Source organism: Marmota monax, unplaced genomic scaffold (genome assembly GCF_021218885.2).
Source record: "Marmota monax isolate L192 unplaced genomic scaffold, Marmota_monax_Labrador192_F-V1.1 WCK01_AAM20220418_F8-fsc00109, whole genome shotgun sequence".
Taxonomy (NCBI): domain Eukaryota; kingdom Metazoa; phylum Chordata; class Mammalia; order Rodentia; family Sciuridae; genus Marmota; species Marmota monax.
In genome coordinates, this window is record NW_026695229.1 from 193,847 (window position 1) to 210,134 (window position 16,288).

Genomic DNA, 16,288 nt, shown 5'->3' on the forward strand with positions numbered 1-16,288 from the left:
CTCATGATGATGAACATTTTTTCATGTATTTGTTAATTGATTGTATGTCATCTTTTGAAAACAGTCTGTTCAGGTCCTTGGGCCATTTATTGATTAGGTTATTTTTGTATGTGTGTGCTTAGCTTTTTGAGTTCTTTATATGCCCTTACAATTAGTGCTCTATCTGATATATGAGGGGTAAAGATTTGCTCCCAAAATGTAGACTCTCTATTCACCTCACAGATTGTTTCTTTTACTAAGAAGGAACTTTTTAGTTTGATTCCATCCCATTTATTGATTCTTGATTTTAATTTTTGCACCACAGGAATCTTATTAAGGAAGTTGGGGCCTAATCCCACATGATAGAGATTAGGGCCTACTTTTTCTTATATTAGACTCAGCATCCCTGGAATGAATCCCATTTGATTGTGGTGCATGGTCTTTTTTATATGTTTTTATATTTGATTTGCCCGAATTTTATTGAGAATTTTTGCAGTATGTTCATTAGAGATACTAGTCTAATGTGTCTTTTTGATGTGTCTTTGCCTGGTTTTGGAATCCGGGTGATATTGGCCTCATAAAATGAGTTTGGAAGTGCTCCTTCTTTTTCTATTTTCTGAAATAAACTGAAGAGTATTGATATTAGTTCCTCTTTAAAGGTCTTACAGAACTTGGCTGTGTATTCATCCAGTCCTGGGCTTTTCTTGGTTGGTAGACTTTTGATGGCATCATCTATTACATCACTTGAAACTGATCTGTTTAAATTGTGTATATCATCTTCATTTAATTTGGGCAAATTATTTTGATTGCAGAAATTTGTCAATTCCTTCAATATTTTCTATTTTATTAGAGTACAAGTTTTCAAAATAATTTCTAATTATCATCTGTATTTCTGTAGTGTCAGTTGTCAAATTTCCCTTTTCATCACTGATGTTAGTAATTTGAGTTTTTCTCTCCTTCTCTTCATTAGCATGGCTAAAGTTCTGTCAATTTTATTTATTTTCTTAAAGAACTAATGTTTTTGTTTTGATTTTTTTTAAATTTTTTTGTTTCTTTTTTTATTGATTTCACCTCTGATTTTAATTATTTCCTATCTTCTACTGTTTTGGTGTTTATTTGTTCTTCTTTCTCTAGGGCTTTGAGATGTAATGTTAAGTCATTTATTTGTTAACTTTTTCTTCTTTGAAGGAATAAACTCCCTGCAATGAACTTTCCTCTTAGAACTGCTTTCCTAGTGCCTCAGAGATTTTGATATGTTGTATCTGTGTTCTCATTCACCTCTAAAATTTTTTAATCTGCTCTTTGATGTCTTCTGCAACCCATTGTTCATTCACTAGCATATTATTTAGTCTCTAGGTGTTGGAGTAGCTTTAATTTTTTATTTTATCATGGATTTCTAATTTTATTCCACTATGATATGATAGAATACAGGGTAGTATCTCTTTGTTTTTATATTTGCTAAGAGTTGTTTTGTGGCATAATATATGGTCTGTTGTAGAAAAGGATCCATATGCTGAGAGAAGAAAGTTTATTCTTTAGTGAAGTATGAAATATTCTATATATGTGAGTTAAGTCTGTGTTATTGATTGAATTATTAAATTCTATAATTTATTTGTTCAGCTTTTGTTTGGAAGATCTATCTGGCATTGAAAGAGATGTGTTAAAGTCACCCAAAATTATTGTGTTGTGGTGTATTAAACTTGAGAAGAGTTTGTTTGATGAATGTAGATGCTCCAGTGTTTGGGGCATATATATTTATAATTTTTAAGTCTGTTGGTGTATGGTTCCCTTGAGAAGTTTGTCATGTCCTTCTTTATCCTTTTTGATTGACTTTAGCTTGATGTCTATGTTATTTGATATGAGGATGGAAAACCCTGCTTGCTTCCACAGTCCATGTGAGTGATATAATTTTTCCCAAACCTTCACCTTGAGTCTGTGGATATCTTTTCCTATGAGATGAGTCTCATGGAAGCAGTATAGTGTTGGGTCTCTATTTTATTTTTATTTAATCGACTAGTATATGTCTTTTGATTGGTGAGTGTTTAGGCCATTAACATTCAAGATTACTATTGAGACATGATTTGTATTCCCAGCCATTTTTGTTTATGATTGGTATTTAACATGACTTTGTTTCCCCTCTGATTAGATTTTCCTTATGTGATACCTCCCTCTCCTGATTTCCATCATCTTTTTTTTTTTCGTTTCCTCTTCTTGGAATATTTTGCTGAGGATATTCTGTAGTGCAGGCTTTCTAGTTATAAATTCTTTTAGCTTTTGTTTATCATGGAAGGTTTTTATTTCATCATCACATCTAAAGCTTAGTTTAAGATTCTTGGTTGGAATTCATTTTCTTTCAGAGCTTGGTATGTGTTGTTCCATGATCTCCTGGCTTTGATGGTCTGGGTTGAAAAATCTGCTGAGATACAAATTGGTCTTCCTCTATGTGGGATCTGATTTCCTCTCTCTTGCAGCTTTTAAGATTCTATTCTTATTTTGTATGCTAGGCATTTTCATTATAATGTGCCTTAGAGTAGATCTGTTGTAATTTTGTACATTTGATGTTCTGTAAACCTCTTGTATTTGGTTTTCCAATTTGTTCTTCATGCTTGGGAAATTTTCTGATATTATCTCATTGGAGAGATTGTGCATTCTTTTGGTTTGAAACTCTGTGCCTTCCTCTATGCCAGTAACTCTTAGATTTGGTCTTTTGATGTTGTCCCATAATTCTTGGATGTTCTGTTCATGGTTTCTTACTACCTTCACTGTGTGATTCAAGTTTATTTTTCAGATTATATACTTTGTCTTCATTATCTGATGTTCATTCTTCCAAGTGATTTAGTCTGTTGGTTATGTTTTATATTGAGTTTTTTATTTGGTTTATTGTATCCTTCGTTTCAAGGATTTATGGCCAATTTTTTTCTTCAAAGTCTCTATCTCTTTCTTGAAGTAATCTTTTGCTACCCATATTTGCTCTCTTATCTCTTTGTTGTAGTGAACAAATTTTGCCCTATTTGCTCATTTAGGTCATTCTTTAATTCACAGATCATTTTAATTATGAACCTTCTGAACAACTTCTCTGACATTTCATCAACTTTGGTCTCCATGGGTTCTATTATAGTAGCATCCTAGTTTGTTTGGGACACTTTTCTCCCTTGATTTTTATGTTGTCTCTGTGTCTTCCTTTCTTGCATCATGGATCTGAGATATTACAGTTTCTACACTATATTTTTGTAGTGCCCATGCAGATTGTCTGTACCTCATTTTGATATTGGGCTTCCAGACCCTGCTGGTGTCCCTCAATGTATGCTACTGCATGTAAAGTGGTGGCAGCAATAGCTGAGGTAACTTGAGATAATAGTTGAGGTGTCCCAAGATGGAAGCAATGTCTTACATAGATGGGGATGAAAGGGTGGACCCCTCACTCTCTTTGGAATGCAGCTGATTCTAGGACATGTTTGTAGTCAAAAGTTAGGGGCTACTGCATGGGGAAGGCTATGGAGAAGACTGCAGTGTCCCAAGATGGAAGTGGGTTAGGTTTAGGCTCCTAGGTGTGTGGTGGGGCAAACTCGGACCTATTCTGGATATGGGTTCTGTGTAAGTTGGCATGGGTGGATCTGAGCCAGGACTGGGCTCCCGCAGTAGTCTGCTGGTCTGAAGAGGTGGTCCTGTGCCAGAGGCTGGGCTCCAGTGGGTACCTGCCGATGGAGGTGTGGAGCCGGGCCTACTATGAGCATGGGTTCCTTGCAGGGTGGTGTAGGTGTATCTGGGCCATCTAGCTTCACCTCCCATGGTAGTCTTTTCTTTTGTTCTTTGGCATACTGTAGTTTTCATTGTAGAGGTCTTTCACCTCTTTCATTCAGTTGATTCCCAAGGTTTGTTTGTTTGTTTGTTTTTTGAGGCTATTGTAAATGGGGTGGTTTTCCTAGTTTCACTTTCATAAAGTGTGGATTTGTCACTGATGTACAGAAATGCCTTTTATTTATGGAGTTGATTTTATATCCAACTACTTTTCTGAATTAATTTATTATTTGCAGAAGATTTCTGGTGGAATGTTTTGGATCTTCTAGATATACAATCATCATCTGCAAAAAATGATAATTTGAGTTCTTTTCTTGTCTGTATCTCTTTAATTTCTTTCATCTGTCTAATTGCTATGGCTAGTTTCAAGAACTATGTTAAAAGTAGTGAAAAAGGGCATCCCTGTCCTGTTCTAGTTATTAGAGGGAGGGCTTTCAATTTTTCTCCATTTAGAATGATGTTTGGCCAGGGGCTTAGCATAGATAGTCTTTACAATGTTAGGGTATGTAACTGATAGCCCTAGGTTTTCTAGTGTTTTGAACATGAAGGGGTGCACTTTTTCAAATGCTTTCTCTGCATCTATTGAGATGATCCTATGATTCTTTAAGTCTATTGATGTGATGAATTACATTTATTGATTTCTGTATGTTGAACCAACCTTGCATCCCTGGAATAAACCCCACTGGATCATGGTGCACTATCTTTTTGATATGTTTTTGAATTCAATTTGCCAGAATTGTATTGAGAATTTTTGCATCTATATTCATTAGTGCTATTGGTCTGAAGTTTTCTTTCTTTGCTGTTTCTTTGTCTGGTTTTGGAGTCAGAGTAATATTGGCCTCATAGAATGTGTTTGGAAGTGTTCCCTCTTTTTATATTTCATGAAATAATTTGAGAAACATTGGTGTTAGTTCTTCTTTAAATGTCTTATAGAACTCATCTGGGTATCCCTCCAATCCTGTGCTTTTCTTGGTTGGTAGGCTACTGATGGCGTCCTCTATTTCCTTGCTTGAAATTGATCTGTTTAAATTGTGTATGGTGGAGTTAAGTAGAGGAGTGTCTATGATGCCAACTAGGCAGAGCTCAGGAGGCAGTTGATCATTCCTCATATGAACTGCTATGGGAACTTCCTTTTCAATGTATGGAAAAATGGCAATATAAATAAGTTAGTTAAGAAGAGAGGTGACACTGTTTCACACAGTGTCACCTGTTAATTTTTTGGAGAAACAAGTTTTAACCATCAACACATAATCAAAACTTCCATTCTCCCAAATACATTAGGAATATACAGTTAATCACAGCACAATTGACAATCAAATTTTGCTCTAGTTGGAGCCAGACCTCTTTACATATTTGGACTAGTCTTGTTTTCACCTTTTCTTGCTATATAAATGTTTCTATTTCTGGATTCAGGATGGCGGGCCAGAGGGAGGCAGCATTCTGCGTTGCTCCATGACCTGGGATGCAAGTAGTGAGAATACTGCTTCTCTGCAAGCAATCTTCCTGCCCCCTGCACCCGTCTAGGGCTCCAGACCTCAGCAGCAGAGGTCTCCCAGCTACTCGCCCACAAGGACTACTGAGAACCCCAGGGAGGCCATCAGAGATGGCAGCAGCACTCGTGAAGAACTTTCAGCCACACACTTAAGCAGAAAGCATTGTGCCGCTTTCATGTAGGACACCTAGCAGCTTCCCATGAGTAGGAACTCAGAACATCCTCCCTGTGTAGACCCCCATCTATCTAAGTGGGGTTCCCCTGGTCACTGCCTTCTTCGGACTCAGCAGCAGTGGACACAGCCCTCTATGTGCAGTAGCCTGCCTGCATCCGGGAATTTCACACAAGCTCTGAAGTCAGCCCACACTGCAAGTCACAGAGCTTGTGGCTAAACTCATCATCCAACACCATTTCCTGGCTCCCCCTACCTGACCCAACACTGCACTTCTGAAAGCAAGAGCCTCCATCTTGGGTCAACTTCATCACCATCTTCCAGGTACCCAGTTTCTAACTCCCTCTCTCCCCAGCAGCTGCTAACCTGGCACAATGGCACCATGGTTACATTCACCATCCTGAGGGCAGAGATACCAGCTAACAACAGATGACTCCACCTATTGGATGAGAAGGGAAACAGGAAAGATACTCATCTCAAACCAAAACAAGCCCTGTGTCTTCATTCAAGATTTTTTTTCCCTCTGGCCACCTCACATCCCCAACATATGTATTTCCAAGTACTTTGCATGAATTAGGACTTTGAGGACTGGGACTTCTGAATAGTATGTTGCAGTGGTGTTGTAGATTTTTTTTATTCTTTTATTTTTTATTTTTATTTTCCACCAATTTCTGCTACTTTAACATTTTCTTGATATATATATATATGTGTGTGTGTGTGTGTGTGTGTGTGTGTGTGTGTTTGTTTTATGTACTCTCTTGTCTTCCCACTTACTTGTTTACCCAAATTTACTTCCTCTTCTTTCTTCTGCTGCTAATCTTCTTCTTTAGATTTCTCTTTCACACTTCCTAAGATACAACAACTCTGTATCCTCATCTCCTACCTCTTCAGCATATCATCTTACCCCCCCCCCCATCCCCACTTCTTTTTCTACCATCAGAAGCTATAAACCCTTTTACAAACCTACTGGGTATATTGTAGATAATAACTGAATTCACAATATCTGTACATTGTGACCAAATGTAAACATCTTATTTGCAAACATTAGGGTATATATGGTTTATATTGGGATCTGATAATATTGTCCTTCATCTCAAAGGAGTTGTGAAGGGGCACTGTAAGCCTATAGGGTAAAAACGGTATTGCCTAGGATCCACAGTGCTAGAAGGGAAGACACACCAGCAATACGAAAGGACAAGGGAAGAAAGGGCCACAAACAAATCAAGACACCACATTATTAGAATCCATGGCCAGCACAGCAGAAGATGACAGAAAGAGTTCAGGATGTACATAAGGAAAATGTTCTGCAAATTAAAGGATGAGATAAAAGACCAAATACAGGCAGCAAAAGATCATTTTGACAAAGAGCTACATAAACAACACAAATATTGGAAGCAAAAAATTACTTCAGTAGGGAGATAGAGATTCTAGAAAACAACAACAACAAAAAAAAAAAACAAAAATCCTTGAAATGAAAGAAACAATAAAACAAATTAAAAAGTTCAATTGAAAGCATCACCAACAGATTAGACCTCTTGGAAGACAGGACCTCAGACAGTGAATTCAACATATATAATTTTTAAAAAGAATGTAGAACACACAGTGTAAAGAGTATGAAACCATGAGCAGAACATTCAAGAAATATGGCATAAAAAGAATAAAGGTTTTTATTTCTAAGGCATATACATTGTCAAAATCTGCAAGAAAATATTCTTCAATGTACAACTTCAAAGTATAAATATGAACATCCTCACACAATTAAACTTCAAGTCAGGATATTTTATAATGGGCTTATAAAAATTAAAGAAATAGTCTTATTCTTAAGTTGCAAACAGCTGGAGCTGGTGCAATGAAGTGAGTTTAGTGATCCTTAGGATGCAAGGGTGTCTTGTGGCTCTGATGGTGGTGGTCACTTCAACCTATATGCATGATGAAATCGCAGAGAACCACATACACAAGAGTTGTAAATCTATGAATTTCCTATGTAATATGAAAGTAATTGGGGTAACTCTTTCATCCTTATAGGAGATAGCTAAATAAGCTGGAAAACAGATAAAGGCTCTAATATAATTATAACCATAGCTAAAAATGCTTTTATTTTTTGAAAAAGATATTTCAAAGTCTTATTAATTCAAAAGTAAGACATGTCCAGTAGAATTCGTACTTTAGATTTTGGATTTTCCTTTGTCCTAGGCTAGCAATATGCAGCACAACACCCTCTTGGTGGGGGCAGCAGCAGTGAGTGGCAGCTCCCCATCAGTGACAGGATCATCAGGGGAAGCAAGCAGCACACTGCAGAGCACTGTGCTTCTAGGCACGTGGTGTGGTATGTGCATTTTCAATTTGAGATGTTTTCATTTATGGTGGGGTTAAGTAGAGGAGCATCTATGATGCCAACTGGGCAGAGCTCAGGGGGCAATTGAACATTTCTCATATGAACTCTTATGGGACATCCTTTATAATGTATGAAGAATGGCAATTTAAATAAGTTAGCTAAGAAGAAAGTTGACACTGTGTGAATCAGTTTTGGCCTGTTAATTTTTTGGAAAAACAAATTTTATCCATCAACACATAATCAAAACTTCCAGTCTCCCAAATACATTACAAATATACAGTAATCACAGCAATTTGACAATCAAATTTCACTCTAGTTGGAGCTAGAGCTCTTTATATATTTGAACTCAACTTGTTTTTACATTTTCTTGCTATACAAATGTTTCTCTTTCTAAGGCATAGCTACATTGACAAAATCTGCAAGAAAAAGGTCTTCAGTGTACCACTTCAAAGTATAAATATGAACATCCTCATTCACTTAAGCCTCAAGTCAGGATTTTTTTAATAATGGGCTGGTAAAAAAATTCTTAAGTTCTAAACAGCTGGTGCTGGTGCAAGGAGGTGATTTCACTGATCCTTAGGATGCAAGTGTGTCTGGTGGCTGTTGTGGTGGTCATCACATCAACCTATATGCATCATGAAATCATAGAGAACCACATTTGCACAGCTGTAGGGGACTGGTGTGGGAAATCTTGTTCTCAGCCTTTTGATACAAATTCTTCTAAAGATGATTAATATTTGCTTCAGGTCTACTTTGTGAACTACTTAAAGAAGCCATGAGTAGTCCTTTCTTTTCTAATTGTAAATTGCTTGAGATTTTAAAAGATAAACCTCATGTTTCTATCCTAAAGGAACTTGAAAATCAAATAAAGAAGCTGAAACTGAGAGAAAATTTAAAATTGAAAGAAAAAGCTGATCTATATAGCCACTAGGTATTTTGTCTTGACTTTTTATCTTAATTAAGATAAAGGATAAATCAAAAGTTTCCAGCTCAAGTTAGGTGAAAATCGAGAAGAAAAAAATAGTAGAATATATAGCAAATACTTCTCTGACACCTGCAACTTCTAAAACCATTGAGAACATTTTATCAAAATTAATTGCAAGTTAAACTATATAATATTAAATTGATTTATATTAAAATTTATTTAAATTAATTTTACCAAATTAATTTTAATAAAATTCAATAAAATTTAAATATAAATCAAAATTTAATATCAATTAATTTATGAAGTTCATAAATAAAATTAATTGATTAAATTAATAAAATAATTTAAATGATTAAAAGAATCTTAGAAATTATCTACTAAACTTCATGTTCAGTCCCTCCCACTGTAATTTTCTTTTACTAGTTATACAGTGCTTTCTTTTATAAACTAAAGAATTCACAACTTTGCTACATCACATTTTGTTTTCATATAGCCCAAATTCTGAAGTATATATCTTTTTCATATGGGTTGGAGTTTTCTTCTTTTCTGTTATATAAATGAGTCATTTTTATCTATAGTTATTATTGCTGTTGATTACCTGATAATATAAGAACAAAATTTTAATAAGTGCTACAGCAAAAAAAAAAAAAAAAAAAAAAAAAAAAAGGGAGGGAGGGGGAGTCAAAATACCTGTTAGCTCTTTATATCAACTTTTTTCTTTTTCTTTTTCCCTGCAAATACATGACTCCTTTTCGAAAAGGCCACTTTGTAAAAAGTACAAAAGTGTTTATGGCTTCTTCAAAGTGTGAAATCATCTCTGGCTTGAGAATCACCTATTACTTATAAGGTCCTTTAGTACAACCCTGACACTATTGTTGGGGTACACTGGCAATGGAGCAAAGGTGGGCATGAAGTCTGCGATGGGATTCAAAAGGGGATTCCCAGGTCCACCAGGTCCAAGTCCAGCTAGGCTAATCAGTGGCACAGCCGCAGAACGCGGTGCCAAGAATGGATTCACAGCCGCTCGCTCTTCTACCAGCTCTGAATTCTACTGCATCTTTCAAACTTCTTGGTACATTCTCACCTTCCTTTCTCCTTCCTCTGGAGTCTAGACGTTTCATGGCACGAGCAGAAAGTTTGGGTGGTGGAACAAATGAAGGAGATTCTGTTTCCAGAAATTTAACAAAAAGTTCTGAAAAAGAACTATTAAGCAGACATTGCTCATTTGGTCTCAAAGATATGCTGGGAACATTTTTTGATCCTCCTCCAAGCCAAGGAGTCATCCACTTAGTAACACCACCATCATCTCCATTCAACAACTGCTCCATATCCTCCTTTTGAATGTCCAGGATGCTTCCCATTAACTGTAACACTTCATGACGTTTACTTTTTGGTGTCTGGAAATGCCCAATGAACAGGTTTCTCATTAGGGCTTTGTCCACTTTTCCTTCTGTACCATTTTCCGAGTTCATCAATTTCTTTTGTGCATCATTCAGCATTTCTTGTTGGAGCTCATTGTGCTTTTTAAGTCCTTCAATCTGTTCTTCTTTTAGATGTAACTGTTGTGTAAGTCTGGTTTCTGAATCCAACACACCATTGGCTTCATCCAAACGTTCCTGTAATAATAATAATACCTCTCTTTCTAGATTTTTTGCCTTTTCCTTCCATTCGGTTATATGTTGTCTTTCCTTTTCTAATTCAGCTGAATACACAGCTTTTTCTTCTTGTTGGAAATGCTCTAGAACCATTTGCAGGTTAGTTAATGACATGGCATACTGCTTTCCTTGTTCCTGGTAGAGCAAAAGCTGCAGTGCATTCTCATCCCTCTCTTGGGAGAGTAAACACACCTGTTTCTGCAGGGACTCTACCTGCACACTGGCTGGATGACTTGCATTAGAAGAGGAAAGTAGCTTTTCCTCCAATAGTGTGACTTTCTTTCTCAGGTTCATCTCTCTCTTCTCTGCAGCCCAAATTTCCCAGCTGTAAGAATCTTCAGATTCTAGAAGATGGCTCCTCAGGCTTTGTACCTCCTGATTTAAATATAATTCTTTGTCATGTAAGTGTTGAACCTCTTGCTGGAGGGTACTTTTTCCATCTGTTTGTTCTTTAGGGACAAAGTGAGTTGGTCTGTCTACTGCTGACACAGAATGGTCTTTTCCTGCATTGATTCAACTGCATTTAAAAGCTGATTTAATTCCCCAGCCTTGCCCTGTTCTTTTTCTCCTAACAGTTGCTCAAAGGCAAGCACTTTCTCTTTCATTGACTGGTACCTGAACTCTTGTTCTCGCAGCATCATAGAGAACTTCATGTTCATCTCTTGTAATTCTTGATATTCCATTTCCTTTTCTTTGGATGTTTCTATTATTTTTTCATTCTCCCCTTTTAGTTGAGAAATGTTCATTTCTAAAATTAATATTCTCTCCTTGAGGTTTGTTATTGCTTACCTCAACAACTCATTTTCATTCACTTTGTTAGTGAACTTTGCATTTGAAGAAAGTAACTGATCACTTTTGGCTTGGATTAAGAGGTCTTTTTCTTTCAGTAATTTTATAACAGATCTTGTTTTTCCTTGAGATCTTTAATTTTGTTCATGTTCTTTCTTTTCTCTCTTGGAGGTAAGAGCAGTTACATCAGAAAACCTGCGGTTATTCTCCTGGAGCTCCTTAATGGTGGCCTCTTTTTCTTGCAGTGATTTTCTCAGCTCTTCGACCTCTGCTGACTGGGAGGTAAGTGATGAGGCAGACAACAGATGGGATGTAATCATATCAAGTTTTCCTAAAAACAGATCTTTGGTGCTGCAAACTTGCCCTAGGCACTGGCCTAATTTTTGCCCAAAATGTTTGAGTTTGGTTTCCTTCAGCTCATAACATTGGATGAGGCCAGTGTTGTCTGCTTCTAATTTAGAACTGTTATCACTGACAACCAAAACTTGGGCTTCAAGTTGAAGAAGGTATTCCTCATATTGGGCTGACTCATGATGCAGGTTTTGGATGGTTGTCATTACCTGTAGTTTTCATTCCTCCTTTTTTTCACTTGCTGTTTTAATTCATCACGTTCTTGTAGGAGCTCCTTGAACTGATGACTATTAACACCTTGAACCTCATGACTAGTGCCAGAGGTTCGTAAAACTTCAAATAAAGTCTGAGATTTCTGACTTAGTGCATCTGTTTCAATGTCTTTTTCTCTAATGATATAAGATAAATTCTGCAGAGTTTCTTTAAACATACCTTGATCACTATTTTCAAATTTGGTGGACAATTTTTTTATTTTCTTTTTGAAGCTGATGAGGGTTGCTGCTTTGGCAGTGACTGTATCCTTCATTTTCTGATGTTCTGTTTGCAGTTGGGTATTTTCTTTTGTCTTCTCATTCAAAACAGCTAATATTTGGTCTCTTTCCATAGTGAAGGTCTGCAGTTGCTCCTAAAGGGTAACGACATCCTGGGTGTAGGAACCTGAATAAATTTTAGCCTGAAGAGCTTGTATCTCCATATCTTCCTGATGGATAACTTGAGTGAGTTTAGCAACTTCATCTTTGGATAGCTGATCAATCTGTCTGGTTAAATATATGTTCTTTTCATTTAGAAGTTGAAACTTAAGTTCTCATTCTTGGATTCTTTTCACTAATTTTTCAGTTTCATCAGTTTCATAGTTATACAGGTCGTGTTTTTCACTTCCATTTTCTATAGGAAGGCTTTTTTTTTTTTAGTTTCTTGAAAACTATCAGAATTGTCTGCTTGAGTGTTGTGTGCGTCTTCCTGCAAATGGGCTTTTATTTGTTCACTGGTTTTCCACAAATTCCCAATTTCCTCATCTTTCTGCTCCATCACAGAAGGCTGCAATTGACTGCATTCCAGCTTCAAGGTTTCACACTGTTCAATTATTTGTCTCTTCTCCACACTGAGCTGCTCTTTTTCTCTCTTCAAGGTGTCTCTGTCATTTTCTGCCAAAGATATTTTTTTATTTATATCTTTTATTTGATCCTCAAGTTCTCCCATCTTTGTTGCAGACTCTAATTTCTCAAGTTTGTAGAACCTGAATAGTTTTTTCCATCTCACTGATTTTAGACTCATCAGTTACTGTAACTCCTGAGTCACCTTGTTGTAACTGATTTTCAAGTTTTTCAATCCTTTCTTCATAATCATTTAATTCCTCTTGATACCAGCGACTTATCTCTGCCAGTTTCTGTTGATGTGCATTCTGCAAAACTGACATTTTCTCTTAATGATAATTGAGGTCTTGACTTTGGTTTTGTTCAAGTACCTTAATAGTATTTTGTAGTTTGCAGATTTCACTTTGATCAGAATTATGTGTTGCCTGTGCCTGAGCTATATCCCTCCAATGGCCAACTTGAGATTCAAGTCTTGAAACTTCAATTGTTTATTTCTTGTTGTTCTGAAGTCCATGTCATCACCAGGAAAAGCTGAAAAATGACTGATCTTATTACCGAATGAAAACGGGGCAGTCATTGCTGGTGTAACAACAGCTCCTGAATGTACTGACTGCAGTGTGGACAACTCATCTTGTAGTGCAAACTGTCTTGCTTTAAGTTGCCTGCTTTCTACTTCTTTCTCTTTGAATTCACTTCAGTAATTTGCAGATTGATGTTGGATCCGTAGCTCAGATGCTACATACCTTTCTTCCAGCTCAGTACAATAGTGTTTTTAAGCCTTTCATTGTCATATCTGATCATCCATTTGGTATCTTCAATGTTCTTTCTCCAATAATTAGGTAAACCTGCTTCTACATCCTCAAAATCATCGAGAACCTCATCCTTGGTGATGTTGGAGATAAGGCCAGTGAGGGAAGCCAAGCTGCCCCCCACCTGACCCAAGGAGTGGCCCAAGCCAGAGCCTAGGTCTTTAAACCAGGATGACATTTCCACAATTTCAGTGAGCCATTAGACCCACTCTGAAAACCACCTCAATCTCTATCCACTTGCTCTGAACCTCCTTGAGCACTGCGGGGTCAATTAATCTGCTCCTTGATGTCTTCTGCAACCCATTGTTCATTGAGTAGCATATTATTTAGTCCCCAGGTGTTGGAGTATCTTTTATTTTATAGTTTATCATTGATTTCTAATTCCATTCCGTTGTGATTGGATGGAATACAGGGTAGTATGTCTAATTTTTTATATTTGCTAAGAGTTGCTTTGTGGCATAATATATGGTCTTTTTTAAAGAAGGATCCATGTGCTGCTGAGAATAAATTGTATTCACTCATTGATGGTTGATATGTTCTACATATGTCAGTTAAGTCTGAGTTTCTGATTGTATTATTGAGTTCTTTAATTCTCTTTTTAGCTTTTGCTTGGAAGATCTATCCAGTGGTGAAAGAGGTGTGTTAAAGTTACCTAGAATTTGTGTGTTGTGGTCTATTTGACTCTTGAACTTAAGAAGAGTTTTTTTGATAAATGTAGATGCTCCAAGGTTTGGGGAATGTATATTTATAATTGTTATGTCTTGTTGATGTATAGTTCCCTTAAGTAGTATGAAATGTTCATCTTTATCTCTTTTTATTAACTTTGGCTTAAAGTCTACTTTATTTGATATATGAGGATAGAAACTCCTGCTTGTTTATGTAGACCATGTGAATGATATATTTTATTCCAACCTTTCGCCTTCAGTCTGTGGGCATCTTTTCCTATGAGATGAATCTCTTGGAGGCATATTATTATTATTATTATTATTATTATTTTTAAATCCAATCTTCCAGCCTATGTCTTTTGATTGGTGAGTTTAGGCCATTAACATTTAGGGTTATTATTAAGGCATGATTTGTATTACTTGTCATTTTTGTTTATTTTCACTATTTAGCTTAACTTGTTTTTTCTTTGGTTGGCATTTTCTTTATTGTAGCTCTTTCCTTTGCAGATTTTCTTTGTTATTTTTTATTTACTCCTCATAGAATATTTTCAGTATATTTTTTACTATTATTATTAGCTATGCATTAACAGTTGTATGGTAGTTTAATGAATGAATGAGATACATTTCTGTTGGACAAAGAATGCCAAAGTTATCAAGCAGAGGAGTATCATGATTAGACTTGTGCTTTTCAGAAATGTTTTTAAGAAAGTGAAGTTTTGTCATCGTTTGGATGTGAGGTGTCCCAAAAAGCTCATGTATGAGAATATGCAAGAAGGTTTAGAGGAGAAATGATTGGCTTTTGAGAGTCTTAATCATCAGTGAGTTAATTGTCTGATGGGATTAATTGAGTGGTAACTGAAGGCATGTGGGATTCAGCTGGAGGAGGTGGGGCCTCAGGGGGCATGATTTTGGGGTATATGCTTATATTTGGCATGTGGAGATGTACCTGTCTCTCTACTTTCTGATCATCATGTGAGCAACTTCCCTCCATCATACTCTTCTGCTAAGATGTTCAGTTTTACCTTGAGCCCCAAGGAATGGAGTCCGTTGTCTATGGATTGAGACTTCTGAATTTTGATAACCTAAATAAGCTTTTCCTCCTCTACAATTGTGCTGGTTAGGTCTTTCAGTCACTGCAGCAAAAAAGCTGACTAAAACAAAAAATTATACCAGAAGTGGGGTCATTCATGTGGCTAAACTGACCACAGAGTTCAGAAGATTTTCAAGCTTTTTGGAATTAGTTGGAGGAATTTTTAGATGTGTAGCAGTGTAAGCTGGAAATGCTTTGGATTGTTGTAAACAGACCTTAATGGCTGATTTTGGTGAGAGCTCAGAAGACCCGAATACCAGTAGAACAGTGGACAGTGAAGACAGGGTTCAAGAGAGTTTAGAGGAAAAGGAGTACAATATTGATAATTGGACTAGAGACCATTCATGTCATGCTCTGGCTGAGAAGTTGTCTGTATTTTGCTAGTCTCCTGAGACTTTCTGTGAAGCTGATTTTAAAAGTAATGGACTTAATCTGACAGAAGAAATATCTAGGCAGCATTGAATTCAGGTCATGGCGTGGATATTGCTGGAAGCTTTTAGCCAAGTTTATTATGATATTCAGGAACAAAAAAGCAGAGCAGAAATATTTGAAAAACTACAACTTGAAAGGTGGGGGTAAGACTGGGGCTAAATAAGTTGTGGTAGTTAAAGACTATACTGCCACTAAAGAAATACTAAATATTTTGCTCAGAGACAATGAAGTTTGTTTTGCTTTATCTCCTTTCCCTGCCATTATGGAACCACTGAGGCTAAGCCTGGGCTACCTTCTTTAGGGTAGTCAAGTGGAAGGGAGCCCCTCAGTCCCAACCCCAACTTGCTCCCTCCTTCTCATCATTTAAAGCCATAAGTAGATCTTATTAGAAAGTTAAAATGCTTTATTCTTTTCATATGTTTCTCCCTGAGGGCTGTCAAGGGTGCCTCAAACTTGTTCTGTAATCACCAGGAGCCTTGGAAAATAGGCTTGTGTCTTCTTCACTTCAGACATAATTTTCAGTAATTAGTTATCAATTATCACTCTGCTCCCAAGACAAGTATGATTCCTTTTCCATGATGTGTTCTTCTCACCAAAGCTGTGCTGACAGGCAATTGAGTCATATCTTTCTCAGCCCGCCAAAAGCCGCACACTAAACACAAAGGGGAAAAGGGAGAAAATGAAGTGATACCCACTGGATAA

General features: G+C 36.7%; 1 pseudogene; it reads right to left on the reverse strand.

Moving 5' to 3' along the window:
- Positions 1 to 9,530: 9,530 nt before the first annotated feature.
- LOC124088300 (thyroid receptor-interacting protein 11-like) lies at positions 9,531 to 13,577 on the reverse strand (annotated as a pseudogene).
- Between the last annotated feature and the right edge of the window lie 2,711 nt (positions 13,578 to 16,288).